Below are 27,729 nucleotides of genomic sequence, written 5' to 3'. Positions count from 1 at the left end.
GGTTTCATGCCTGCTATCCAGAGGTCCAGGTAATTGGTGCTGACACACAAAGACGATCATATCAGTGTGGACGATATGGAATAAAGGCATTAACGAAACACACCTGAAGGCCGTTTGTTCACCGATTATTTTAGGCTAATTGCAAATATCGCGTTTTAAGCAATTTGGTGATTTTTGAGAATGTTTGGGTGAATTAGAAATTGAAGTTTAAAATTTGTAGTCGGACACCAAACAGTCCCCTGACAACTTGGGGTGCTCTTGCTTGGGGGTCAACTATCTGGTGGTCTTTCAAAATTGTTTTTCTTTCTTCAATCCCTTCTTTAAACGTCTTAACATTTCATTCAAATTCAGGTATAATGCCCCATAATCACGTGTGCACGGGGATTGACTGAAACAGGCCACTCTAAGCAGCTGACTGTACTAAGGGACTTTATAGAAATAGCGCAATATATGTGATTTTTTTTATTCCTTTGAATTTCTTATGTACAGTTTATTGATGCCTACATGGCGATACATTAATATATTACATCTAAATAAGAGCCTCTAAAGATAGCTTGCGGAAATTTGTATTTAGATCTACTTATATTTTAACCCTTTGATGTATTTTCATCTTTTTATCCTTGTGCGTTTATATATATATATATATATATATTTTTTTTATCACTTGATCCATTGATTTAAACTAATTATACAGTATGGGGTAAGGAGAGGGGGTGGTATTAGTTTTGTTCTTGTTTTTCATTCTATTTTTAATGGGTGGGATAAATGTTTTATATTATTAATAGCATATACTTACGTGTATTTTAATTTTAGTCCTACGTTTTATACATGAGCCTCTGGCTCGGACATTGAGGGAGACCTCGTCCCACGTATGGACAATAAAATTGTATTGTATTGTATTTAGATAGCTGCGCTGCTAGCTATGTCCGCAAGGTATAAAGGCAAGCTTATAAAACCTTCCCTCATATAATGACGATATTCAATACTTGAAGTTAAGTATGACTTCATTTCGTTATTGAAAACTTTCATCCACTCCTATTTAGGGACTTTAGGGTCAGTATCTGGACTGGATAATGCTATAAGTTTATTTATTAGGATTAATATTTACATACAAAACAGATTAAACTTATAAAATGTAATCGAACAGCCTGACTGCGTAATTTGGTCACTACGACTCTTAAAGCTGTCCTTTCTTCTTAGCGCACTGATCACTAACTCTGACTGGGTGATCCCATCCTCTGGAAGGCACAGGTCTCCTACTTTCTGAGCAGCTACTGCAAACGCCCATACCACAGGCACGGCAATGATGTTTAGTATCATTTTCCTTGAAATCAGTCTTGCAAACAGTTACAGGCTAAAATGTCGGAGTCTGGTACCCAGTAGCCAGGCCTGGCCGCGTCAGTGATCAATTCCCGCGGGTAATCTATGGCTTTTGTTATGAAATTTAGCGATATAAAATCACGACGTTTCGACCTCTCCGAGGTCATTTTCAAGTGCGAATAAAAATATAAAATCAGCATAAATATATTAAAATCGTAAAATAGGCAAAATTGTCACGAACGCTGAGATGCGATAAAATATGTAAAAATAGGTGACAAAATATTCATGAAGTTAAAAAGGGTTAAAAACATTAAAATACAGAAACAATAAGAGTAATTAAAAACAAAAAGCCGACCTAAACAAATAGTTTTGCGCGGATGGAATCGCATTGTTTGTTCAGAGTTGGTTTCAGTTCTTTGATAAAAAACATTTCATAAATAAGGCAGTCAAACTTGCTCTGACACTTTTTCAAAATTCTAAAAAACTGCGCAATGTCATTTGGGGCCATACCGTGTTGTTCCTTGAGGTGATTACCAATGGCCGATCCCTTGTGTTCTTCAATTCGTTGGTGAAGATGTCGGCACGTGTATCCGACATACCCTGCATCACACAGGTTACACTGAAAATTATACACAACGCATTGTTGATTCACAAGGGGTGGCTTGTCTTCCCTCACTTTGATTTCATCCTTGATTTTCCGACTCGTGTACACGGGGCTGATGTCAACCTTGATCTTCCGGCTGAGGTCTCCAAGTTGTCTGCGGACCGAATTTGCAGATTTCTGGTCTTTGAAAGGCAGCACGATTCTGATTGGGTCTTGCTTCTCAAGATCGTTTTGTTGGGTAGGTGCACCCTCGGACACTTTAGACTCAATAAATTGACGGATGGTAGACTGTACAAATTCTTCTGGGTAGCACAGCCGATTGGACGATCTCCGTGACTTTTCTAGCAGCTACGGGTCCAAACGGCTGGTCAGAATACAAATTATAATCTTCAGTGTGAACAATTTCTTGGGGCGTTTCCTCCTCTAATGCATCTGACAGATCACTGAAAAAGTAACGCAAAATAATATATTGGGATTAGCAGAGATGAACGCAAAACCGTTACCACCGTTAATTAAACTTAGATTACTTGAAACGTTGAGTTCTGATTTAAGTTAAGACTGGAAACGCAAGTCCCCAACCTGTGTCGAAGTACATTGCGCAACTTTGTTAGGGCAGAACGTGCGCGCACTTGCGTTCCGTTGAGAGAACAAATTTTTTACATCACTGGAAAAACTGAACCATTTACAGACTTACAAAATGTTATTAAAATCTTTGTAAATTTTATAAAATCTTTGTACTTTACTTGTAAATTTCAATGTCTGTAAACGTGCACACTTACAGACATTTTGTAAATCTCATAGAAAGTATGTAAATTTTGTCTAATTTTGTAGACATAATATCTGTAAAAACTTGGTATTTTTCTTGTAAATTTGTTAACTATTTTACAGAGATTTTATTACATGTCTGTAAAATCTCTGTAAAAGTTTTACAGAGATTTTCTGAATTATGTAAAATGTTTATAAAATGTATATATTTATACTGTAAATTCCAAAGTCTGTAAATGTGCACACTTACAGAGATTTTGTAACATCTGTAAAATCTCTGTGAATTTAACGGATTCTCTGCATAATATCTGTAAAATGTCTATATAATGTCTATAAAATGTTGGTGTTTTCTTTGTAAATTATGCAAATAATTTTCAAATTTAAGAAGAATGTAATAAAATCTCTGTTAAATCTCTGTACTTATTTTACATAGATTTCAAGCAGAACAATAAAATCTATGTAAAATATCTGTACTCCATAGATCAATTCAAAGGGCTGCAAAATGTCTTTTTTTAAAGAGATTTTGCAGTTTTATAAAATCTCTTTACAAATTAGTAAAATTAATGAACATATATTTAAATGGCTGTAGCACACTGAAAATGTGATTTACCCTTACATGAAATGACAACATGCATTGCATTTCATTCGGAAGTCGACCGTGATAAAAAAAGGTAGTCTGAAAACTGCAAGCCATAAAACCTTTATTTCAAAACAACCTGCTCTGCATGTATCATTACAATATATTATTTAAAAAAAATAAAGTATGATTTCACAAAACATGTATTTCACCCCTCTCGTTTTCCAACATAGTTAATTATAGTCTTATTAGAGACATTACATAAACACACAAATTAATATCCCCTCTAATAATTAACAATTTAAATAATCTATCATGTTATTTAATTGTAAATCAGTCTCAACCTACATTCTAATATAGATGTACTGTCAATACATGTAGTTTAATCTGCTTAATAATACATAAACATAATCATCAAAATCCACTTGTTGCAAACATGCTTTTATAACAATTTGAAATATCTATTACATGTAGCATGTTTTAAACCTATAAGCTTTCTTCAACGGATAAAATATGTGAATGTGAGTATGATGCTACATGTACCGGTACATTCATACTTCCATGTGAGCATCGATGTATTTATATACATGTATACCTTAACGTAAGCTGCTTGATAGATTTAGTCTAAACACTTTTAGCAGTACAGTAAATGGTTTGAACCCAGGACTATCAGTAGTTCGTATAGTGTGATCGTCCGGGTGAGAGTAGTTCTGAGAAGAACTGTTGTTGGTGACTGACGTTTCAACAACCTGAGCGGAAGTCATCTTCAAAGTCAAGTGAAAAGTTGTTGTCAGTCGATGATGTTATAAGTCAGTTTCGTTGATGTTGATTGGTCAGTTTAGCCGTGATGTTTTGGCTGTAAGACTCGTATTAAATTTGTCAACAGTAATTGGACAGTTTCGATCCATCTATTGTCAGTCAAACTAAGTTGTTCTGTTCCGTCTATTGTTAGTCAAATTAAGTAGTTCTGTTGGTCGATGGTGTTCAGAAATGTGATTGTTGACATCACCATTTCTTGTCGCCCGTTTGTGTTCAGTCAGTCTCGTGTTGAGGTTTCTACCGGTCTCTCCGATGTAGGAGGCCTGGCAGTTAGAGCATTTGATCTTATAAATTGCTCCCTGTCTGTCGTTAGGGGTTGGTCTCTGTCTTTAATGTTGGTCAGTAAACGTCGTAGCGTAGTTATAGGTTTGTGAGCTACACGGATATTGTAGGGTTGTAAGATCTGCGCAATAGTTTCAGAAGTGCCCTTGATGTAGGGAATAGTCGCTTACTAACCACCAAATCGACTGAGACTCTGCTGAATGCCTAACCTACAGTACTAACTTTTTTCAATGACTGACTCTGGAAAGCTGGTACACAAACTTAGAACAGACGCCTATTAACAGATGTCAACAACTACCGGCACCTTACAAACGACTTATTCACAACGTAAACACTACCGACAAATGAAACGCTGACAGAACTACTTCATTTGACTAACAATAGACGGAACAGAACAACTTAATTTGACTGACAATAGATGGATCGAAACTGACCAATTACTGTTGACAAACTTAACACGAGTCTTACAGCCAATAACATCACGGCTTAACTGACCAATCAACATCAACGAACCAGACTTATAACATCATCGACTGACAACAACTTTTCACTTGACTCTGAAGATGACTTCTATTCAGGTTGTCGAAACGTCAGTCACCAACAACAGTTCTTCTCAGAACTACTCTCACCCGGACGATCACACTATACGAACTACTTTTAGCAGTATCATACAATGCATTTTGTTTTAAGCTTGAACTAATCTAATTCTTTCAACTTCCCTCATGTAGGGCTGCAAATAATTTGTTCTAATTTGGAAAGGACATATGTCCAAGTAAGACACCATCTTGGTCAGACAATGATTTGCAATGAATTGTCCGGACATCATGTCCGACCACACTTGGCGTTTCATCAGACATGAACAAATTTTGATCGGCCAATGTCCAATGACCAACTTTTAAGCCTGGTTTTCACAAATGCAAGGATAACAGCTCTTACACTGTATTTCTCCGTGAAAATGGCTTCGACTCAAGCAAAAGCACAAGCGTATTTCATTTTGACAGCAAGCACAAACACAAGGATCAAAATTTGTCCTTTTTGCGCGATCATGCTTGTGCTTGCGCTTGCGTTGCTAGTGTAAACCAGGCTTTATTAATAAGGACATATGAGCCCTGCTTATTTTCATGAACAGGACTCATATGTCCTTAAAAGGTTCTTTTCTCTTGGGTGGAGACTAACATTGATTGAAAGGCCATCAACTCCCCTTGCAGTTCATAAGATAATTCAGCAATTGAATGTGGGATCTGAAATTGAATAAGGGAGAGCAGTTTGCTACAAATTGACTAGCAAAAACATTTTACAATAACAACAAAATGTGAGTCAATCAGTCAGGCATACGGTTGAATCTCGATAACTCGAACCCTCAGTAACTCGAACTCCCGCTAACTCGAACCTTTTTCGATTCCCCTTCGGGTCAATTTCTTGCTAATTTTACCCTCGATAACTCGAACTCCCGATATCTCGAACCTTTTTCGATTTCCCTTGAAGGTTCGAGTTATCGGGATTCGACTGTAGTTTGCATTGTAATTTCATTGCATGTTATAGTTCAGTAATTTGTTACCATACCGGTAGTTGCTATACAACCTTTACTGTAACTCAACCAATACCTTCATTTTGGAGTGTAAGGCACAATAAAGATATACTCTTATTGTCAGTCTACAGGGACCGCTCAGAGGAAGGGGCTAGGGGGGCTTTAGCCCCCCCCCCCCCCCCCCCCACTTTTTTACAGTAACAAGGGAAAGAAAATAATGAATGAAAAAACAAACGACAAATTACTTAAAATATTTCGATTCTGGAAGCCATATTATTGATTTAGTTTGTAAAGGACGAAAGTAACAGCAGTTACTATAGCCAAAAAAAACTCGCCTTCAACGTAGATACATAAAAAAAGGAAATGCGGACAGTTGTCTTTAAGGTTTTCGGTTATTATTTGAAAATGGTTACGGGTAGTCGAGGTTAGGCTACTACAGGATTATGCCCTTTACCAAAAACTTGTTTTTTAAGGGGACTTAAAAGCTAAGGCCTGTTTCATCGTTGGTCATTTCAATCCCACCAAATGGGTTAAGTTTATAAGACGATACGGTTTGTTTTCAAGCCCACTCTAATGGTACATGTAATTGATTTTGTAACATAAAGTGAAATTGCCTTTTCTGTTTTCATTTCTTCTGGTAACATCTCATTTCAAATGCATTTTCCGGTATTTAAGTGAATTTGAAATCCAAAATTTCACGGGGGAGCATGCCCTGTACTCCCACGGACCCCCCCCCCAAAGTTTACTCAGTTCAGGGTTTGACTTTCAGCCCCCCCCCCCCCCCACTCAAATTCTTCCTGCGCGGTCCCTGAGTCAGTCAGTCAGTCAGTCAGTCATATACATGTACATGTATCTAAATCTGTTACAGGGTTTGATGGACCATCACCAAACTGATTATGACTGAAATCTTTTAGGTACACTGTACTTTGCACGGTACGATTTTGTCACATGTGACAAGCTTACGGCACGCCTATGACACTCATAAGCTAGTTGTACGCTGTAGGTTGGATTTTCACAACACAATAATTATTTGTGTCATAAACCTGTTGTTAGCATTTCACAACCATGTCACATGCAATAAAATCATACTATGTAAATTGGCCTTTACAGCTGGTTTCCAATGGCAAATACGGTATGACAAGAATAAGCATAAGTAATGGCACACATGTACAGTGCAGCTTAGTCAATAATGGTGACAGAAGAATCATAGCATAAAAATAAACACAAGCAAAATAAGAAGAAGCACATATTCAAAGTCACAACAAAATCAACGAGATTCTAGCATTTATAAGCGTACAGTAAAAACCTGCGAGTAAGAACCTTAAACATTTAAGAACCAGTTAGGCTAAAATTTGAAAATAACACTGTAGATACCTGACCATTTTTATAAGAACATATTAAGCCTCAAATTTGGAACCAGGTTCTATTTTTTAAAAATGTTTACTTTTGGGAAATAAGTTTGGACAAAGCATTAATATGCATAAAATCATGTCATATTCTAAATAATTAGTGCTTCATTTTAGCATACATTGTAAGCACTTACCAGTATGTGGTATGCAAATTTTATACAAGGAATAGGCGGAAAACAACTTAAATCTCTATAACAATATTGAAACTTTTTTCAGAAATTATGAACCTATTAAGAACCTTATTAGCCTGAATTTGTGTTAATACCCCTTTATGTAAGAACCTGTTTAGGCTAATTGGAAAAATAATAGGTTCTTAATCGCAGGCTTTTACTGTACTCAAATTAGGGGAAAACATGCTCCTTCTTGTGTTAATGTTTATGCTGATATTATTATGATTTATTGGGAGAAGGGGTGGCCTAATGGTACATGTAATTATGCACTGGACTGCTAGTGCACTCACATGTACCATGCAGTCCTTGTTTCAGCACTAACAAGGATAAGTCTGTTGGGTTCTTTGGTAAGTTGCTTCACTCTCATACTGGTACATTAAGTAGGGCCAGTGAATAATGCTGGGGATAGCCATCCAGGATCTGGATGTCTGGGCTACAGATGTGTACTTGGCTTGTTAATATTTTTCTCTATTATGGTGAGTCATAGTGTGGACAATACAAGACAATACAGTGCATAAGTTCGTCTGCCACAAAGTGGCAGACCCAGACCTTCATACAGGGCTCAAAATAATTTTCGGACAGTTGCCGATCATGTTGTCCAGCCAGACAGATTCTAGCTCGGTCATGTGTCATTTCTGAACAGTCAAAATATTGAAAATAGCACTTTTTAAACTACCACTCATTTCTGCTGTTCGTTAGATAGTTTGTTTGCTATTTCTTCACTGTTTTAGCTGCAGCTTTTATGAATAGATCGCTTTCTATTGCCCTTCTGGTCATCAGTTATCATTCTCAAAGCAATGTATGTGACCGGTGAAAATGACCGGCAAACTGAAACTTTGTCCGGACAAATTGTCATCTTTGCCGGACATATTCCATTGAACGGCTGTTATTTTGAGCCCTGTTTATATAAGAAAGGGCCCCCCATAATCCAGACCCTGAAAAAAGGTGGGGATGACATCCAGGCAAGTAAACATGGCCCCTTTTGATCAATGAAGTTTTCTTCATTTAAATAAAACTCCTCCAAGTTATGGATCTTTTGCTAATTGACTACCATGGTATTTGGGCCGAAAAAAGTTCAAAGGAAGGTCTCAAGGCATTAGAATTGATCATTAATACAGTGGTTTTTATTTGGGGATCACCATCCTCAGAGACCCAGGGGCAGTAAGTGGGGGCAGGGGAATATCTATATGGGCGGAACAAAATCACAAAGAACAGTCAAGAACGAAAATAAGATGACTTTTCTCTCTGGTTACATACATGTAGAGTTTCAGAGAGGTTGAAATAAATGTACCAATGCTCACAATGTACTTTACATGTTGAAATTAGTACTCATTGTCAGGAACAAAACTAAGTCTTGTACTTACATGGTCATAGATGCTATATGTTGCAATCAACCCTAAACATCTGTATCTGGAAATAATACAATAAGACAGACATGTTGAGGAGTTCGGTGTTTCAATTTCCACAATAAATGATAAACAGATATTGGCAAAAAAAAAAAATAATAACAAAATGACAAACATACACTGTACACATGTCTGACATGTTTATGAATCGTCGAATTCGTACGACAAGTGTACGAGCAGAAAGAAACAAACAATAAAATAAATAAAATAAACCGGGTAAAGCTTACCTAGAAAATATTAAGCTTAATAAAGCCTCATGGAAACCCTCTGATGGAAACTCGTATAACTATTGTGCAAAACCTTACCTTGGAAAGACCCTTGCCCACAACAGGCGCAACGATCGGAGATCCGGTTAAAGAAGACTCCATGGAGCTACACGAGAAGATAAGCTGTCTTTAGGCGAACGAAATTATCATTCTAGCGAGTAAAAAGCTTCATTTATACACACACTTCGACCCTGCTTCGACCGCTTCGACCCGTTACGAATCAACCGCCAAAAGTCAGAGCCTGAGAGGACGCCGGGATTTATTCATCTTGCGCATGATCGGTTCGGTCTTCGGAACCAGTTCTTCTCGGCCGAAGCAGACAGAAAGATAGTAGGACGCGATGTTCTTTCCGCATACAATAAATAAATAAATAGATATTATGATATATATTATAATGATATTCTTCTGGCCGGCCAAAGTTACAATAAAATATATGGAACAGAACCACGATATAACAATCCGCGATATTACAAAATCCTCGTTTTAACGAACACAATCCGAAGATCCAAACGTAAAATATACCCCGATATTCGTTACATCGAGGTTTTCGATATAGCGAACTCTCGATATATTGGTACCTCTAAAAGCGATGTGTCACTAAAGCTTATCGAACATATAATTAATTGAAAAATAAATAAGCAGACAAATAAATAAATGAATAAATAACACAGATTTCGACTTGTGTACTTTCACAGAGTACAGAGTCCTGTTCGCAGGCTAGTTTTTCAGATATTATACAGAGCCCTGCTTATTATACCTACTCGTACCTTTTTGGTAATCTTCGGTAGCATATCAGGCGAGTTTGGCAGAGCCATGGTTCGTATTTTGGCGAGACACAGTCGACCAAAATGCCCATGTCGAGACCAAACGAGCGGTACGATTAGGTATTTACCGTAACCAAATTCAGCCAAAATCCGGTTATATTTCTCGCTCTGTTGAAGCTATGCTTGCAAGGTAAGTACGCAGATTGTGTTGACTTGCATTGGTCTTCTACACTTTTGCCAAGTTCGACGTTTGAGTCGGTGTCGCATTTCTGTCGGATAATGCGACAAGACTAGTCGAACGTGCGGCAGAAATTCGACAGCCGATTCAGACGTTGAACTTCTTCCGAATCTAATTCGTTTAATTGAATTCGACACGGCAGATATGCGACGTATGAACCGGGCCTAACATGCATTTTGCAGAGCCCTGCTTATGCGCTTTTACATACATTTTACATAGCCCTGCTTATGCGCTTTTACATACATTTTACATAGCCCTGCTTATGCGCTTTTACATACATTTTACATAGCCCTGCTTATGCGCTTTTACATACATTTTACATAGCCCTGCTTATGCGCTTTTACATACATTTTACATAGCCCTGCTTATGCGCTTTTACATACATTTTACATAGCCCTGCTTATGCGCTTTTACATACATTTTACAAAGCCCTGCTTATGCGCTTTTACAGACATTATATAAAATTTGAAGCTATTATGCAAACACTCAAATCCTCTGTAAAACGTAGATTTACAGACTTAATAAAGGGATTTTGTCAAGTCTGTAAATTATGGTCAATGCTTCATACTCTGAGCACTAAGAATTCACAGACATTTTATAAATATTTTGTCTTATTACAAAATACAAAAAGTATGCAAAATGTATGTAAAACCATAATTTACAAACATTCTATTATGACGGTGAAAGAAGACCTTAAAATTTCTTTTTATAGAAAGTCTGTAGAATTAAAATTTACAGAAATTTAGCCAAGTCTGTAAAGGGTTCAGTTTTTCCAGTGTATAGTGCAAGCTTTCCACGGTTTGCCCACTCAACACAACTCGCCTCAAGATAGCTACAAGCCATTTCTTGTTATAGACTAAATTCTACACTTTTGAATTTTTCCAAAATTATTGAAGACGTTACTTGCCATTCCAATTCGTGTTCGTTCGATCGTATTTTGCCGTACAAGGCCGACGGAAACGGCTTTTTGGGAGAGTTTGCGTTCGTGTACATGTAAACTTGCCAGTCATTTTGGTCAACGGAAGAAAGTCCAGCTTAATGGGGAGGAGGAGAAGGGGGAAGGGAGGGAAGAGTTCGATTTCCCGCCACTTCACAGTAAACCTTACCTCAAGTCACAAGCCGGTTGCGGCTGAATCTCAACTGTTGACGACTTTCCAAAACAGCGATCACGCACTTGCACAGGCACCTCACCCCAGCCTCGCTCTGGTACAGGTTTCTTATTGGTTGAACATGCATCACAGACTCCGCCTCCGCAGGCAAAATTATAACCCGCATTACAATAAATATGTTAAAAACTTTCTCTAACTAAAAAAATTAAAATACTGTTCGAGCTTTCAACCGCCTGACGGCAGTCTTTAAAGGGTAAAAAGTGAATGGTGACTGACGCGCATGTATTGAAAAAGGGATAAAATACATCATTTACAATGACAAATTAAAAATATTTAAATGAATGCTATATTTTTCTTTGTAACGGCCATGAGTTATTGTCCATTTCTTTAGTTACTGCCGTGTGCAAGATTCCAATGGTTTTCTAAGGGTCTGATTACATGGCGAATTTCAGCCCAGTTTGCCGGGCTGAGATTTCAGCCCGGCTTCCAAAACAAATCTTCTAAAAAACACGTCTGCGATTACATGAAAAAAGTTACGGTACGTCGTACGCAAGTTCAATTACACACAATAATGGCTTAAAACTGTAGAAGAACTCAAAAGAAACACAGAAAGGCCAAAAAGGGGCATGGATGGGCAAAATTCGAGAAGATTAAAACGGATTTCGTTCGGGTAAGTGTGTAAAATGTATTTAAAATGCCTCTTTTCTGACCTTGTATTTACTTTAAATTAATAAATGGTGGTCACCCAACTAGTTTAGCTTTTTAGTTATTTTGGGTGACAAGCAACTGTATGTATTTGAATTTATTTATTGTTTAAGTTGTTACTGGTAATCTTACAGTTCAAATAAACTTTGTTGTTGTTGTTGTTGGGTAAACTTGAAAAACGTCCGCCCGACTTTTTTCAAGTTTATTCCAATTTGTATGAAAGTGTCATATACAATGCTCGAAAATCATCCTTGTTTGTTATGTGCCGTTATTTTGCCAATAACAGACTTTTGCTCTGCCAATTTAAAGTTAGAGCTCTTAATTAACGAAAATAAATAAAATTAACTAAAATACCGTGACCTAGCCCCTTTTAGCAGTATGACAAGTAAGGGTAACTATTTATTGGTTGTTAAAAAATAATAATAATTTATAAATTTATATAGCGTTTTGATTATATAACATTCTAAAGCGCTTAAGGTCGCGGGGGATACCTACAGCATGAATAAATTCATGAAGCAAAATTTTGCTTGACCTGCATCTTTTAAAACGCCTATTTCTCGGCTGTTATGGGTGCGATTAAGCTCAAATTTTACAGAGACATACAGAAATGATAAAAGATTATGTATGTCATCTTTTATTTGGTAGATTGTACTTAACGGCGATGTAATAGCCACGTTAGTGCCAAATTGGGAAGAACATAATATTGTGGCAGAGTTTGCGGAACGAATAGGAGACAGCACACTGTGATCTTGTCAAAAACTAATCAGTCAATATCTCTAGAGTGTCATAACAGAAGCGGATTTTTTAATTTAAAATTTGCCAGCAAGTTATGGCGGTTTAAATGCGCAAATTTTAATTTAATGCCTTCTACCTCTTTCTAAAATCGCTCTTTTAAAATTCCGCCTCTGTTATGACACACTACAATATCCATAGTTTACCCCTCTGCAGTGGCAAGTCATGAAGGTCTGTATCCGCGCCGTATTCTCTGCCACAAAATTGTCGGAAAAGTCCAAACTTTGATATTTCCGAAGGTATCCCGACCAAAACACGATTAGTTTCCAAAGGAGAGATGTAATTATGGTAATTATATTCCACGCTTTTATGGTGAGAACAATGCGTTTTTATAAAAGACACGATTGTTTATGCCGAATATTATTGTGATTACTCTGAGTTGCAGAAACATTCAAATTTGAATAAAAATTAGCTCATAGACTTCCTACAATCTATATAAACGTATAACGCCAAGTGTTGTTTAAAAAAAGGTTAAAAATTCAAAGAAACAGGAATTTTTTTCTTTTTTAAAAAATCACGCGCACGCAACCATATTTTTATCCAGTCATGAATATCTCGTAAAGTTGTCGATGGCAGTCGTTGCACTTCGTGCATACGCTTTAAATAAATGCATAATGATGAGCCTATGGTGTCCCCCGCGACCTTAAAAGCAAATAAAAAAGAAACTGCAAAACTGCATGATTAAATAGTAACAGGGGGGTAAGAAACTCCCTTTGTTAAGGTGGGGGGGGGGGGTGGGGTTGAATGCCACATACCCCCTCGAAGAGTTTTTCGAAATTTTGAGATACGGATTAACTCTGCGATGCTAAAACTTTCAGTAGCTGTTCATTCATCCCTCGCGGACATTTTGATTTTCCAACAGTGTGAAAGGTTTCAACCGATTCTTTCGCTCCGTTGAGAGCGAAGCTTGCTTTGAGATCACTTACCATGCCAACGGCTGTTCACGTTAAGTGGCTCCCACATAAGGCATGTATTCTGTTTGTGTACTGGGTACTTAATTCAAGCACTAACGGCATTCTTGGCGCTCAACTAAATACCACTTCGCTAGGTGAAGTTCCCAGGGCTTCGTGCCAGCTCAATGAACGCGTTAACATGGTCTGTCCAGAGGTCCCAGAAATCGGTGCTTACATACGAAGGCGGCAAGCATATTTCTACCAAACCATAACATCTAAGTAATATGTAGTTATTCTTGTCTTGGCGACGCCCATAATATCGCTATGCTTTGTATGAGAATACTCTCAAATTTTGAATACTGGTCCGAATCAAAGATTGTTGGGAGTCCAAGCGAGTAAAACTTGCCCAACTAGGGGTGTAATAACGCAATATTGGATAAAACCCATTTTATCATCGGAACCGTACGGTCAATATATTTCTTTAAAAGTGAAGTTAACTTTGTATGAGAGCATGCAAATCGGGTCACAGTAAAGTGTCCCTTGTCGATATTATCTGGTGTATTTTAAAGCCGGGATCAAGTTCTTCGAAGTCGCTGTAGTAGAAGATGTTTGATTGGGTCTTACTCAGTATGTACGCAAACATGTTAATCAACCAATGTGGTTAGTAAGGAATACTATAATTCATTGGTCGTTAAGATAAGTAAAAAAGAAAACTCGGAGAAAATTGAGATTTAACTTAAGTAATAACAACTGCTTCCAATTCAGTGGTATTTGAAGATATAAGTCGAGCAGTATTATTCATATTAAAATTATGATGTTTTTAATGTAATTTATGTTGTATTTTCTCGCTGAAATAACAAAGGGTTTTGAAAAATGTGGAGCGCTTGACGATTACTCGTTAATTATTTGAATCCTTTTATTTGCGCGCAGCACGCCATTTACAGCACATTCTTCGTCTTTCTACTTATTATAGTATCATAATATTTGGAAAGAAAATATGAAATTATATAAAAATGGCACACCCACTCAAAAATGAATAGTCGTGGAAGGAATTATATTCCCGTTCTGTAAGACAAAAGCAGATGGTTTAATTTGTATAACGCGCACCAACGCCGAAGAGTGTTTTACATAAGACTTTAAGAAACTGATAGCTAATTTCAGCGTCAAACATATTGTGAAAGCCAACTGTTCACTTTTGTGATCAATAATTAATGATATCTTTCTCCTTTAAACCTATCAAAACAGAGAGCGTTGTGTGGCTTGAACCATCTGGAGTTAAATTACCACCAGTTTAATCTTTAGCCGTCATCAGTACTAGTCCCAAACAAAGCAACTTTCTTTTATTTCAAATGCTAATGTTTCCCTGGGCTACACGGCGTTAAACGGTCTTTTTAAGCGAAATAAATTGTTCCTACGTTATCAATAGCTGAGACCGCTGAGTTGAGTTCGCGCTCGGTTCTCGCATAACTGAGCTCTTTTTAGACGTAAATCGTGAAACCTAGAGAAAACAAAACTTTTCAGGGGTAAATGTTGAAACACTTTGTCAATATCTATTTACTGCTCCCAGCGGCTTATCCACAATTAAGTATTATACCCCTTTTTTCCGGGTCGACGCTCTGCGTCCTGTAAAAATACTCTACCATCTCCAGCCAGTATTCAACGTTCCTTTCAAATCGCACGTCAACGAACGGAGAGAAGTGAAAAGTTTATTGCACCGTTTTATGTCGAATTAATGCAAATCGTTGTGCAACAGATGTTTATAGCTTTCTTCATCAGTTAGAGGAGTAATTCTTCCTTTAGTGTGCTGGTGGCTACGAACGCTGACAGGCAAACAAGACGATCTAACAATCGACTTACTGGTTAACTTTCGCTGACTAAGGTACAGTAGTGTTCCACTATATCTCATATAACTCGAACAATGCATATGACTGCTTCAAATTTCTGGATCTCGAACTGAAATTGTTGCAATGGGTGGATACGATTTCGCTAACGCCAAACAACACGAGCTAAGCCATTTAAATATAGGTTATCAAGTTAAAACTCGTAGGTTATCGAGTTAAAGACCATGGCTATTAGATAGTCATTTGTGCGTCGAAATATTAGAAAGAAAAACCGTTTTACAGAATAAAGGTCTGAATTTCTATTCCTATTTTTTGATGATTCCTCGCGAAGCGAGGCTGAAGGCCGAGCGTAGCGGGGTGTATAATTTTGTCCCTCAAAGGGCTCAGGCGGGATCAAATCTCGTGTGGAGTTTACGGTCATATATATTTATTTATTTATTTATTTATTTATTTATTTATTTATTTATTTATTTATTTATTTATTTATTTATTTATTTATTTATTTATTTATTTGTGAGCTTGGTGTGTGGCGGAAATGACGTCACACGGCCGCCGTGCGCTGGTGGCCTAATGGTAAGGCGTCGAACTTGGCTAGGGTTTTTAATTTTTTTATTATTTTTTTTTTTTTGTGGGTTCGAATCCTGAGCCTTTCATTTTTATCGTTTTTCTTTTCGGATTAAAATAACACTGATTTCCACATAATACTCCCTCAACGCCTATTCAGGCTATAAACTGCTGGTGTTGAAAACTGTTCATTGTTGTATGAAAATTTGCCATTTCGTTCTGAACCCATTGTTGCTGATGTAAAGGCTGATCGGGATTTCTCCATCCATTGGAAAGATAATCATCTCTGTTTAGTTCCTGTTGCTGTTGCTGTAATTGTTGTTGTTGTCTACGCGTGGCACTATTTTCTCGAGCAGACTGTAATCGAATATTTCTCTCTTCCTCCGATTCTAATTGTAAGTGCGCTGCATCACTTTCCCTTCTTAATTGTAATCTATCCTGTAGCTGTTCAGTTGATTCTACTAAAAGTCTGTCTGTATAATTTTGCCTCAGTAATTGTAATCTCTGTTTTCTTGTGTCTTCAGCTTCTGTTTGTATTCTATCCGCGGCATTTTGTCGAAGTCTCTGTAATCGTGCAGTTCGTTGTTGTTCAGTTTCTGTTTGTATTGTGTCCGTGGTATTTTGTCGAAGTCTCTGTAATCGTGCAGTTCGTTGTTGTTCAGTTTCTGTTTGTATTCTGTCCGCGGTATTTTTTCGAAGTCTCTGGAATTGTGCAGTTCTTTGTTGTTCAGTTTCTGTTTGTATTCTGCCTGCTGTATTTTGTCGAGGTCTCTGTAATCGTGCAGTTCGTTGTTGTTCAGTTGCTGCTTGTATTCTGTCCGCGGTATTTTTGTCGAAGTCTCTGTAATCGTGCAGTTCGTTGTTGTTCAGTTTCTGTTTGTATTCTGTCTGCTGTATTTTGTCGAGGTCTCTGTAATTGTGCAGTTCGTTGTTGTTCAGTTTCTGTTTGTATTCTGTCCGCGGTATTTTGTCGAAGTCTCTGTAATCGTGCAGTTCGTTGTTGTTCAGTTTCTGTTTGTATTCTGTCTGCTGTATTTTGTCGAGGTCACGCAATTTGGCGTGATGGGTTTTAAAGTAAGAGAAGAACACATATTTCGCAATTTGCAGCACAATGTCCACATAACTCGAGCAACAAAAACATCTTGCTTACCGTCAAGTCCCTCTTCGCCCGGCATCAGCAGAAATGAATACCGCGGATTTATCGGCATTAAAATCAAGTGTTATTCAACCATGAACCTATACAAATATACAGGAGAACGTCTTTGTGCAAGTAAACATCCATTTTTTCACCACAGTTCTACATACATTGTTTAATCCGAATATTCAGGTGGATCCTTCGCTAAATGCTCTTTCGATTTTGAAATGAACTTCAAAAGCTTTGATTCAACGGTCAAAATGTTTTGCAAGCTGGTTTTTGATTCTGAATGCTGGTTTGAATGGTGTTAAAGGACCATTTTGCTAGATTTTGACGAGGTTTTTATCGAAGATTAACTAGATTCGACCTAACTCAGTCAATAGCATTTTATCATATGACCACTGAACGTTTTTGATGTTTTTCTTTCGTGGATGCAAACGCAGCAGTCACTATTGTATTGTATTGCATTACATTGCATTGCATTGCATTGTATTGTATTGTATTTTATACCATGCCATAGAAAATACAGCCAATCAGAAAACAGGAAAGCCGTTGTATATTCGACGGTATTCAACCCAACCTTCCCATAGTGCGCTGCGACTGTATTCTCGACGAAATTTAGTAAGCGTATTTTCTATGGCATGGTATAAGAGAAGAAAATACAAGTGACTCGTGGGATATTCCATAGTATACCACTCGAAAGCGTTACATAACTAGTATGTATTGTATTGTATTGTATCGTATTGTATTGTATTGTATTGTATTGTATTGTATTGTATTGTATTGTATTGTATTGTATTGTATTGTATTGTATTGTATTGTATTGTATTGTATTGTATTGTATTGTATTGTATTGTATTGTATTGTATTGTATTGTATTGTATTGTATTGTATTGTATTGTATTGTATTGTATTGTATAATTTAGAAAACTCTCAGGTTTAAAGGTCAATAGTTCAAAGACAGAGGGACTGTGGTTAGGCTCTTTGAAAGGAAATGAAATGGAACCGCTTGGAATCAAATGGCCGCAAGATCCTATAAAAGCACTCGGGATCTTCTTCACATACGATAAAAAACTGCTCTATTTAAAGAACTTCTCAGAAAAACTCGACAAGATAAAAAAATTGATCAATATCTGGTCTTCTAGAGGTTTATCTCTCTATGGGAAGGTTACTATCATCAAAACTTTGCTCCTACCGAAGGTTGTTTACATATCCTCTTTGTTACCTACCCCTGAAAATATAATTAAGGAACTAAACCAATTGATATACAAATTTTTATGGAAAGGTAAAGACAAAGTAACCAGGGTATCTGCGATAAATAACTATGAGGAAGGAGGAATCAAAATGGTTGATATTGAAAGCACGATCAAATCTCTCCGCCTCTCCTGGATGAAAAGAATCTTTAATGATAATTCCGGCACATGGAAGAAATATTTAGAATATCTTCTAACGAGGGAAGGTGGCTTCTATCTTTTCAATTGCAACTATAACATTAAAGATTTAACTATAAATTCTCAATTCTATAGAGAACTATTGAAGTGGTGGTCTGAATTTCGCACAGAAAATGCAGCTGACACCAATTGGAAAAACTTAATTTGGAATAACCACGAAATAAGAATAAACAACAAAACAGTTTTCTATAAAAGGTACTTTAATTATGGAATTCGGACCGTGGAAGATCTGCGCTTTGATCTTGACAATATTGATTCCTATGAATTACTTGCGAAACATATAGAGAAGACGAACTTTCTGGAATGGACTGGTCTACGCCATTCTGTACCGCCCAATTTAAGAAATACCAATTTTGTTCCAGATTACGCAGAACTGAATCCATCTTTTAAGATTGACGGCTGCCTTTTCGATGTTACTAAAAAGAAATCAAAGGATTACTACTCTCTTTTTGTCCGTAAAAAGGCACGCTTTCCTAATATTGCACAAAAACTTAAGTGTGAATTTAATTTATCCGATGATGCATTGAAAAAAGCATTTTTTCTTCCTCATTCAGTTGCCTTTGAGCCATATGTCAAGGCCTTTCAGTTTAAGGTATTAAACTCGATACTTTATACAAATTCAAAACTACATAAAATCGGTTACATTGAAGATGATCTGTGTTCTTTCTGCAAACGGGAATCAGAGACAATACAACATTTCTTTTTTGACTGTTCCTACTCAATTTCCTTTTGGAAGGATTTTGAATCATATTACTTAACTTTGACAAAGCAACAAATACATCTCAATTTGAAAGATGTTGTAGTCGGTGTTCTAACTCCGGAACGTCCCTTACTAAATTATCTATTACTTGTAGGAAAAATTTACTTATGGGGTTGCAGAAGAAACAATGAACTTCCGAATATAAGAGGTTATAAATTAAAAGTAGCATTAAAGTATGAAACAGAGAAATACATTTGTACTAAAAATAATACATTAGATTTATTAAAGAAGAAATGGGAAATGTAATTGCTAAGTTGTTAACTTAGATATACATTGTATAAGGCTCAAACAGGTGTAACTTTGCTATGTAATTCTTGTATGTAATTGTGTGATTGTGCGATGAGTGAGCGAGCGAGTGGGTAAGTAGGTTTAAGGTTTAATGTAAAAACTCGTAATGTTTTTAAGTATTGTTAGTGGTATAAGTAGTAGCTTGTATTGTAAATAGTGTATGTAACTATGTGTTATGCAAATAAAAATTATTAAAAAAAAAAAATTGTATTGTATTGTATTGTATTGTATTGTATTGTATTGTATTGTATTGTATTGTATTGTATTGTATTGTATTGTATTGTATTGTATTGTATTGTATTGTATTGTATTGTATTGTATTGTATTGTATTGTATTGTATTGTATTGTATTGTATTGTATTGTATTGTATTGTATTGTATTGTATTGTATTGTATCGCAGGTTAGCCGTGAGTCAAATTCACGTTCTGTGAGGACAAAGTAGTAAAGTAGACATAGCAAAATAGCACGGTGAACAGTTGGTTTATTTGCACAACGGGCGCCAACGTCGAAGAGTGTTTTGCATATCAGTATATTTAGTAACCAATAACCAATTTTCCCGTCAATCATTTTGCGAAAACCACACATTAACTGTTCTTTCTGTGATCAATAATTAATGATATCTTCCTCCTTCAAACCTATTAAGAAAGAGAGCGTTGTGTAGTTTAAACCATCTGGTGTGAAATTACCTCCAGTTTAAATATCGTTATTTAATGATTTATTTATCATTCCAAACAAAACATTTTACTCTTATGCTTTTATTTAAAATGTGAATATTTCCCCGAGCTTCACGATGTTAAACGGACTTTATGAGGGAAAAATTATTTCTACTCCTACGCACGCTGGCGGTGGCTGAGACCGCAGCTGCTCAATAAAACAAAACAAGAAACTGAACGCTGAGAAGTTTCATTCACGCTTAGTTTTCACATAAACTGCAAAACTCGTCGAAGACCTTTAAGACATCAATCGTAAGTTTGAGAGAAAACAAATTAAATTATCAAGGGTTTAGTGCTAGAATACTTGATCCATGTCCGTTTATTATTCCAAGTCCGTTATCCTCAACTATTCAATTTCTAATTCCTGACGATATTCAATATTCATTCCAATTACGGTATTCACTATTCATTAGTCCTAGCCAGTTTTCAATGTCCCCTTTTTTACTCCCACGTGAGGTACAAAAGTGTACGTGAGGTAAAACGTTTGTTGCGACTTTTAATGTCAAAATCATGCAAATTCTTCTTCAGCAGATGTTTAGCTTTCTTAATCAGTTAGTGAATTAGCACTTCCTTTACTGTGCTGATATTACGACCGCTAACGAGCTAAGACGATCCTGTTGTCAACTTACCATCTTTCGCTCACTAAGGTACAGTTGATTTCCACTATGTCTTAGATAATTTGAAAAATGTTTATTTGTGTCTATGTCGAACTGAAGCTTTTTCCCTTAAAACCGTTTACACTCACTTTGGACTTTCTCAATAGTAGGTAGTCGGCTATCTCGAACACTATGTAAGACCATTTCTCCTTCATCTTCCGTCCTCAACTCGAACTGACACGAGGCACTAGTCTTTCAAAATTTGAAAATAGCTTGGACAAAATAAGCGACCCGAGACATTCTTCTTTCGGATACCTTTCTTTGCCCCACAACGTTGTTGCCATGCACATAAAATACTAACCGTATATACATGTTTTCAAGTATACCGTCATTTGTGCTGCACGCGAATCGATGGCCGATTTCTGATTTCTCGCTTCTTAAACTTAAAACGCGTTAAATTTTCTTGGAAGTTTTCGCCGCTCTACAATATAATTAATCATTTAGCTTACGTATGGGAGTGCCTCACCTGGTACGCTTACCCCGCGCACTCATTTTTTTCACGTCCTTCCAATACCGACTTGTTAAACAACTTTTATATTTAACCAAGAAAATAGGAATGTGGACTTTTTTGTTAAAAAATTCATTCCGACTAATTTAAACATCAGTATGATCATTTAGAGCAATAAGTATGGTAGCTTCATTATAAGCTACATTAAACTAGCTTAGCTCGTGTTGTTGCGTGCGCGAAGACGCAACCTTCCGACATAAGCAGCTGTCAGAGTCACAGTTTAAAGGTGTTGCGTTTAGCTTGAAAAACAATGGCCGATATTTTTCAAGGTTGTCGTTCGCAATCTGTCTTAATCTTTTTCGGTCTTAATTCTCCTAAAGTAATTTCTTACTTAACAAAATTTTTATTTTAACGTTTTCCTTTAATTTGAAATTTTTGTGCATCAAAAAAGTGTATTAAAAATCGTGACATATTTCGAACGATCGCAACGGTAAACTTCATAATTTAGTTTTTCCTTGAGATCAAGTGCCGCTGCGAAAGGTACAGTTTTCAAAGAGTTAAGTTTGTGATAGGGTGCATATACACGTGCAAATTACAAATTTTGTAAATAGGCTCCATTCTATTAAACATTCAACAGGCAGACGATTCAAGATGCACACATTAACTAAGGGATCCTTTAAAAACCTGACCTTGGAAGATGATAAAGTGACTTCCTTGGAAATGAAGGCATTGGAACAGGAAAAACAGGAAAGAAACACCGCAGAAGCTGGCCGTGCGAACGCTGCGCAAGGATCAAATCGTGCCTTGTTGGCGCTGGTCATCACTATGTGCTTAATTTCTCTCGCGGTTCTTCTGCTGACATTATTGATGCTGTTCGGGAAAATCGGCGACGGATGTGGCTGCTCCACAGACGAAGGTACAAAAGACATTGAAAGTACTTAAAAGCATTTGTTAAATTATGTAAGTCATTTCTGTATTTCTTTGTCAGCGGTTATTGTATCAGTCCGTTGCCTTTAAGGTCGCGCAGGACCCTTGAAATCATTATGTATGTATTTATTTAAAGAGTATGCACGAACTGCGACGACTGAAGCCGACAACAAACGGAATATTCATGAGAATTTTTTTCTCAGAGTTCTTTGTACAAGTAATTACACGGTATTTTTCTCAGCCTCGCATCCCGTGAGCTGGAACATAGCGAATTATCATAATTAGATTCACAGCTTTAAATAAAGCACAAGTTGTTGTAAACATCGACTCGGAAGGTCTTCGGAAGCCTCAAAACCTGCAATTTTGTGTCCAAGTTTTCCCCGCCGATATAGAATTTCAAGAGTTGATTCGCGAGGAACATAAACTTGGTGTACTCTATTGTGTTCTGGCTAGAGCGAATTTTTAAATTTCCTTCTCAAAATGAAGATAGCATGTTTCAAAGTTTAGATTTCACATTTTTACTCTCTTAGAAGCCATTAACTTGTAGCAGTTTTTGAAATCGAAAATTTCGTTCTAGTGGGAACACAAAAGAAGTAACGACTTATCACTAGGCTATATAATCATTTAATTTGGTGCGCTGAGCTAGCTGAAAACTTGGACAAAATCGCATTATCTTCAGTTAAACTTTTAAGGGCTTGTAACATCACAGACAACGGTCATCTCTCAGTAAAAGGACAATATCATGATGTAATTCCATCATCCCTGGGTATACTTATTAAATTTTAGAGGAATCGATATTCAAAATGTAGTGAATTACAGCTTTACAAGACAGCACTCCAACAAGAAATTTGGCTAATGAATATATTAATGAGCAAGGGTCCTGCGCGACCTTGAATGTGGTACAGCGCGATGACTGCAATAAGCCAGAATAACCTGCAGACTATTTTCGAGCATTAAAACAACAATTCTCTAATTCAAAGCAAGGCACAGCAGCACAATTTGTTGGACTCAAAAATATTGCATGGATTGGCCTTGAAATTCATATAAAAGGATTTTGATACAAAGAAAAGGCATACTTTTTAACGGTTTGCACGATCGACAATCGGCCTGGAACTCCGATTTAGGAAGCACTGGGAAGGCTTCCCTCAGCAAGGCACAACAGCAAAATTCGTTGCACTGAATCACCAAAATGTTTCACTGAGTGCTATTTTATTCAAAACCATGGGGCAGTTAAACTCCAACAACATTAACGAAAAATTAATTTCTCCCAGTTAAATAAGATCGAATTCTAGCATACAGTACTTGAAACTTTTAGTGAAAGTTTTCTCAAAGTTTTTCAGCCATCACGTCAAAGCCGACCAAGTTGTGGTCCAAAGTTTGTGACAGACAAGTGCGCCCGAAACAACTGCTAGCCAGTTTACGGCTTAATGCTTGGCTATTCCGTGTCGTGTGTATCGTTTAGTTTCGAGAGTGCCCTACATGACGTATTAGCATCATGCAATAGAAAATGAGCACTCGTTTTTTTATAGGAAAATATATAAAGGATGCATTTGTTGGGAAATATGTGCCACGGAGTTAACCATTTCCGTCGACTTAACATGTACATGAATGGAAGTTTGGGAGAACGGGAGATGAACGTGAAAAGGAGCCACAGGCAAGGGTTTACAGTAGCTTTTTCGAGTTCTCCGCAACTTTCAAGAATGTTTGTAAACCTTATAGAAACAAGAGAAAAAGGTTTCTAGTTCTTTTAGAAAATACTGCAAGAAAAAGAAAGGAAAAAAATTCGTTTTTTCTTTATTGTCAAAAAGTAAATTCTCCTTGCTCGCGCTATCATTACGTTAACAGGTCGTGTTTTTTTGTGTTTTCTTTCGAAAGCGTACGAGTAAGATCATTTATATTATCTACTAATTATATTTTTAGGCTTTTTACCCTCTTTTTAGTCATATGTACATTATTGTAAATAGTTTTATATCTCTTATATTCTTAGTATTTTTTTTAGTCATTATTATGTACATTATTGTAAATAGCTATTTTTCAAACTCTTATATTCTTAGTATTTTTATTTTTAATTTTTTATACATTTGTAAGGCGCATTTGGTCATATTTACATGTTAATTTGCGCAATAGAAATCTTAAATGTTATTATTATTATTATTTATTTATTTATTTATTTATTTACTGTGGTTTTTAACAATAACTGTCATACTAGTACTGGCATACTCTTATTGGCTAATTTTATCGTCAACAAGAGTACGTACAGACACATTATTTACGTGACGCCATCGCCCCAGCACGGGTCTTGAATAATTCGTTAAACTGTTTACAGCTTATTTAGCGTTGTTAGTCTTCGAATAAGCGACAAATTGCATCGAAACGGGAGTTACTTACCCTTCATCGTTTTGGCTTTTTTTGGCAGCTTCTTATGCGTCTGTCCTCTTATTGATAACAAATTTCTTCATAACATTGTTAAATAAGTCTGTTGATCAACCTGGCTCCTACTTTAACAATGTTATGACGAAATTTATTATCATAATCAATATCAGCTAAGAAAAGTTTTTTTTAACTTTAAGCTTCATCTACGGAATCAGCCAAAAAGGAGGCATTTGAGAAGAATATCACAAGCCTTCTGCTGGGTTTGGTAAGGATATGTATTGTGATTAAAATCAGTTTGACATCCTACAATCACAAATACAGTGATTGCGCTTGATAAAGAAAGTAGGCAAAAAACCCTAGTTTGTTTTGGGAGACAGAAACAAAAACAACATAGCGCCAATGGCATCGGAACGCGGCAGTTTAAACGTAAAGGCATAAGTGAAATAGTAATAAGAGTAATAACGAATTTGATAAATTGAGAATCGTGCCATTTTGGTATTTTTGTTCTTTTTACCCAAAGATGTTGACTTTCTAAAAGTTAAAGTGACATCTTACTGAGGACGAATGAGGAATTTCAGCAAATAGCACGGAAAATACGACTTTATGTTCACAGTGTTCTTCAGCACTAGGAAAAGAAAGAGACTGCCTGCAGTCTAGAAAAATCTACTGTTTCTTGACAGCTGAGTTTCATCGAGTCATTAAACGTCAAAAGATCCCAAATCAATGTGTACGCCGCTATTTATAAGCTCTCAGTAGAAATGGATATAGAGGAGAGAAACACCGATTCCCATTCGTTCGTAGGAAGTGCACAATACCATCCTATCCAAATGTTCAACTCTTCTTCAACTATTATGGCTATCAGTGCTATTGTCGATCGGACAAGGTGCAGTTACAGCACTGTCGGTTTATGACAGCGAGTTTACGATTCTCAACTCGCTGGCAAGCAGCAGTATTTTCAAACAGAAGGCGCTTTGAATCATTCGAACGTTTCTTCCCAAATAAAAGAAAATAAAAATAAACAGAAGAAACGCACAAGAAACTTGGTTTCTATTTCGATTCGATCAACTTTTGTTTTCACAGAAATAATTTGTATGTCTCAAGTGCGAGCAAGATCACAAAAACAAAAATTCACGATTAAACAATTTTCCAAAATTACAAAATTAGCTGATGGAGCAGAATGCTGACACAAATGGCAATTAGCAGCCTCAAACTCAACTACTGTATTAGGGGTTCCGGTTTTTGTTGGCATTGTTTTATTGTTTAAATAAACGCTCTACCCATAAAGGGTGGTTTTGTTTTTGGAGGAAAACCCTTTCAGTAGACTCGGACTTTCCATATATGTCCGAAATTAAACAAGAACTTCCGGTATAAAAGGGAAGTCGGCTGGCGATTCTTAAGCCCAGTTCGCAGTCAACAAGTAAACAGCTGACAAACAATCTGCGTATTTTCTACGACAGATACTGATTAAATGAGTTTTATTTTTCTTAAGAATATTTCATTAAAACAATAGCAAGTTATGTCATAATTTGTCTAGGTTGCATTTTGCTTTTATGAAACTTTGAACAGTTTGCAGGTTTTTGACTCCACAAAGCGCCAGAACTGCAAAAGTTAAACTTTGCATTTCGCGCCCGGAAGCGTGAAATGTGGGAGGTACCATCTCTTTTATAGCAGAACTTCTTGTTCCTTTCCTTTGTTTTCAGATGGAGCGCATTGAAGACCTCGAAAAATTTGAAATTAAGGTACAAAATTTTCATGATAGCTTTATCTCTTTGAAGAGCATTACCTACTTTTACTTTAAAATCGATTTGTCGTAATTAGGTTTGCCTTTACCAACTGACCGACCGACCCACTGACCCTATACAAAATGAAGATTCACTCACTTTTTAAACTACTACCGGCCTTTTACGGAAATTAATAATCGCCTTGAGTGTACAAGTCAGCGTAGTACCTGAACGTTCTCTCTCTTGTCTCGTTCACCGCGCGAAGCCTGAAACTGAGATCTCGTTGTCTGCCCAAAACTTCAGGCGGCGAGTGAAAGAGCTCGAGTGAAAGAGTGCTATTCGCTGACGTCGACAACGATAAGAGTACTGTGCGAGCTTAAAGGGACCGAGAATGCCGAGAGACTAGGCTGTGCGTAAGTAACTTATCTAGAGGTGCGAACCATGCTGAATAAATACAACAATACCATCTTTCAAAAATATTTTACAACAATACCTCTCAATAGAAAGAGAATGTGAATAATTTGAATCTTCTTGTCTCTCTGCCCGGGATAATGTGTAACTAAGGGATTACTACACCATATGCCAGTCAGTGAATATCACTTGCAATTGTTCCTCAGAAAGACTATCCAGAACATTCCTACAAATATCGTCCTACTGACGATGTTATTTTTGCCAATTATTTAAAATACACTCACAGAAATCTTGTATTCATACCTGTGTGTGTGATTTATTGAGTTTTCTGATTTTCATCAAATACAGACAGAGGCTGGGTACAATGCTGTCCAAGATGATCTCAACATGACAAGGAGCGAGTTGCTGCTGATCACTGATAACATAACTCTCACAACAAGGGTTCGTTCCAACAAGTGTTTCTTTTAGCTTATCTGTTTATCTGTTTGTATGTTCAATTGATATGTTTGTTAGATTTCTTTGTTCCTGACAGATTTCAGAGAGTAAATGTCAAGCATTTAGATTAATTATTCAACAAATTGTTACAATGCCCATATATGGTCAGGACTTCTTTTTATCAGTCAGCCATGAATATCCTGCGATATAAGAAGTTTGCCAACATTAGTCCGAAGTTTATGTAGCCGTAAAAATGCGTTTAGTTGACAATTTGTTGAAAAATAAAACCGCTATCCTGCTCTGCTCTGCTCGATGTTGCGGAGTATTGTCTGATTTAGCCAACCTGGCCAACGGCCCG

General features: G+C 36.7%; 1 protein-coding gene and 2 long non-coding RNA genes across 3 annotated transcripts in view; 1 reads left to right on the top strand and 2 right to left on the bottom strand.

Annotated features, from left to right (window-relative positions):
• Positions 1-27,729, top strand: part of LOC144635210 (uncharacterized) — a 142,854-nt gene that overhangs the window by 78,639 nt on the left and 36,486 nt on the right. The gene's annotated exons all lie outside the window — the stretch shown is intronic.
• Positions 476-11,401, bottom strand: LOC144635274 (uncharacterized). Its single transcript, XR_013567338.1, has 3 exons — positions 11,255-11,401; positions 2,219-2,367; positions 476-1,429 (listed from the first exon to the last, which is right to left on the bottom strand). It is a non-coding gene; the product is annotated as an uncharacterized LOC144635274 (long non-coding RNA).
• On the bottom strand, positions 3,374-9,343 carry LOC144635273 (uncharacterized). Its single transcript, XR_013567337.1, has 3 exons — positions 9,186-9,343; positions 8,839-8,884; positions 3,374-5,608 (listed from the first exon to the last, which is right to left on the bottom strand). It is a non-coding gene; the product is annotated as an uncharacterized LOC144635273 (long non-coding RNA).

This window comes from Oculina patagonica, chromosome 13 (assembly GCF_052425735.1).
Source record: "Oculina patagonica isolate OP01 chromosome 13, crgOcupat, whole genome shotgun sequence".
Lineage (NCBI taxonomy): Eukaryota > Metazoa > Cnidaria > Anthozoa > Scleractinia > Oculinidae > Oculina > Oculina patagonica.
This window is presented reverse-complemented; position numbering and strand designations above follow the sequence as displayed.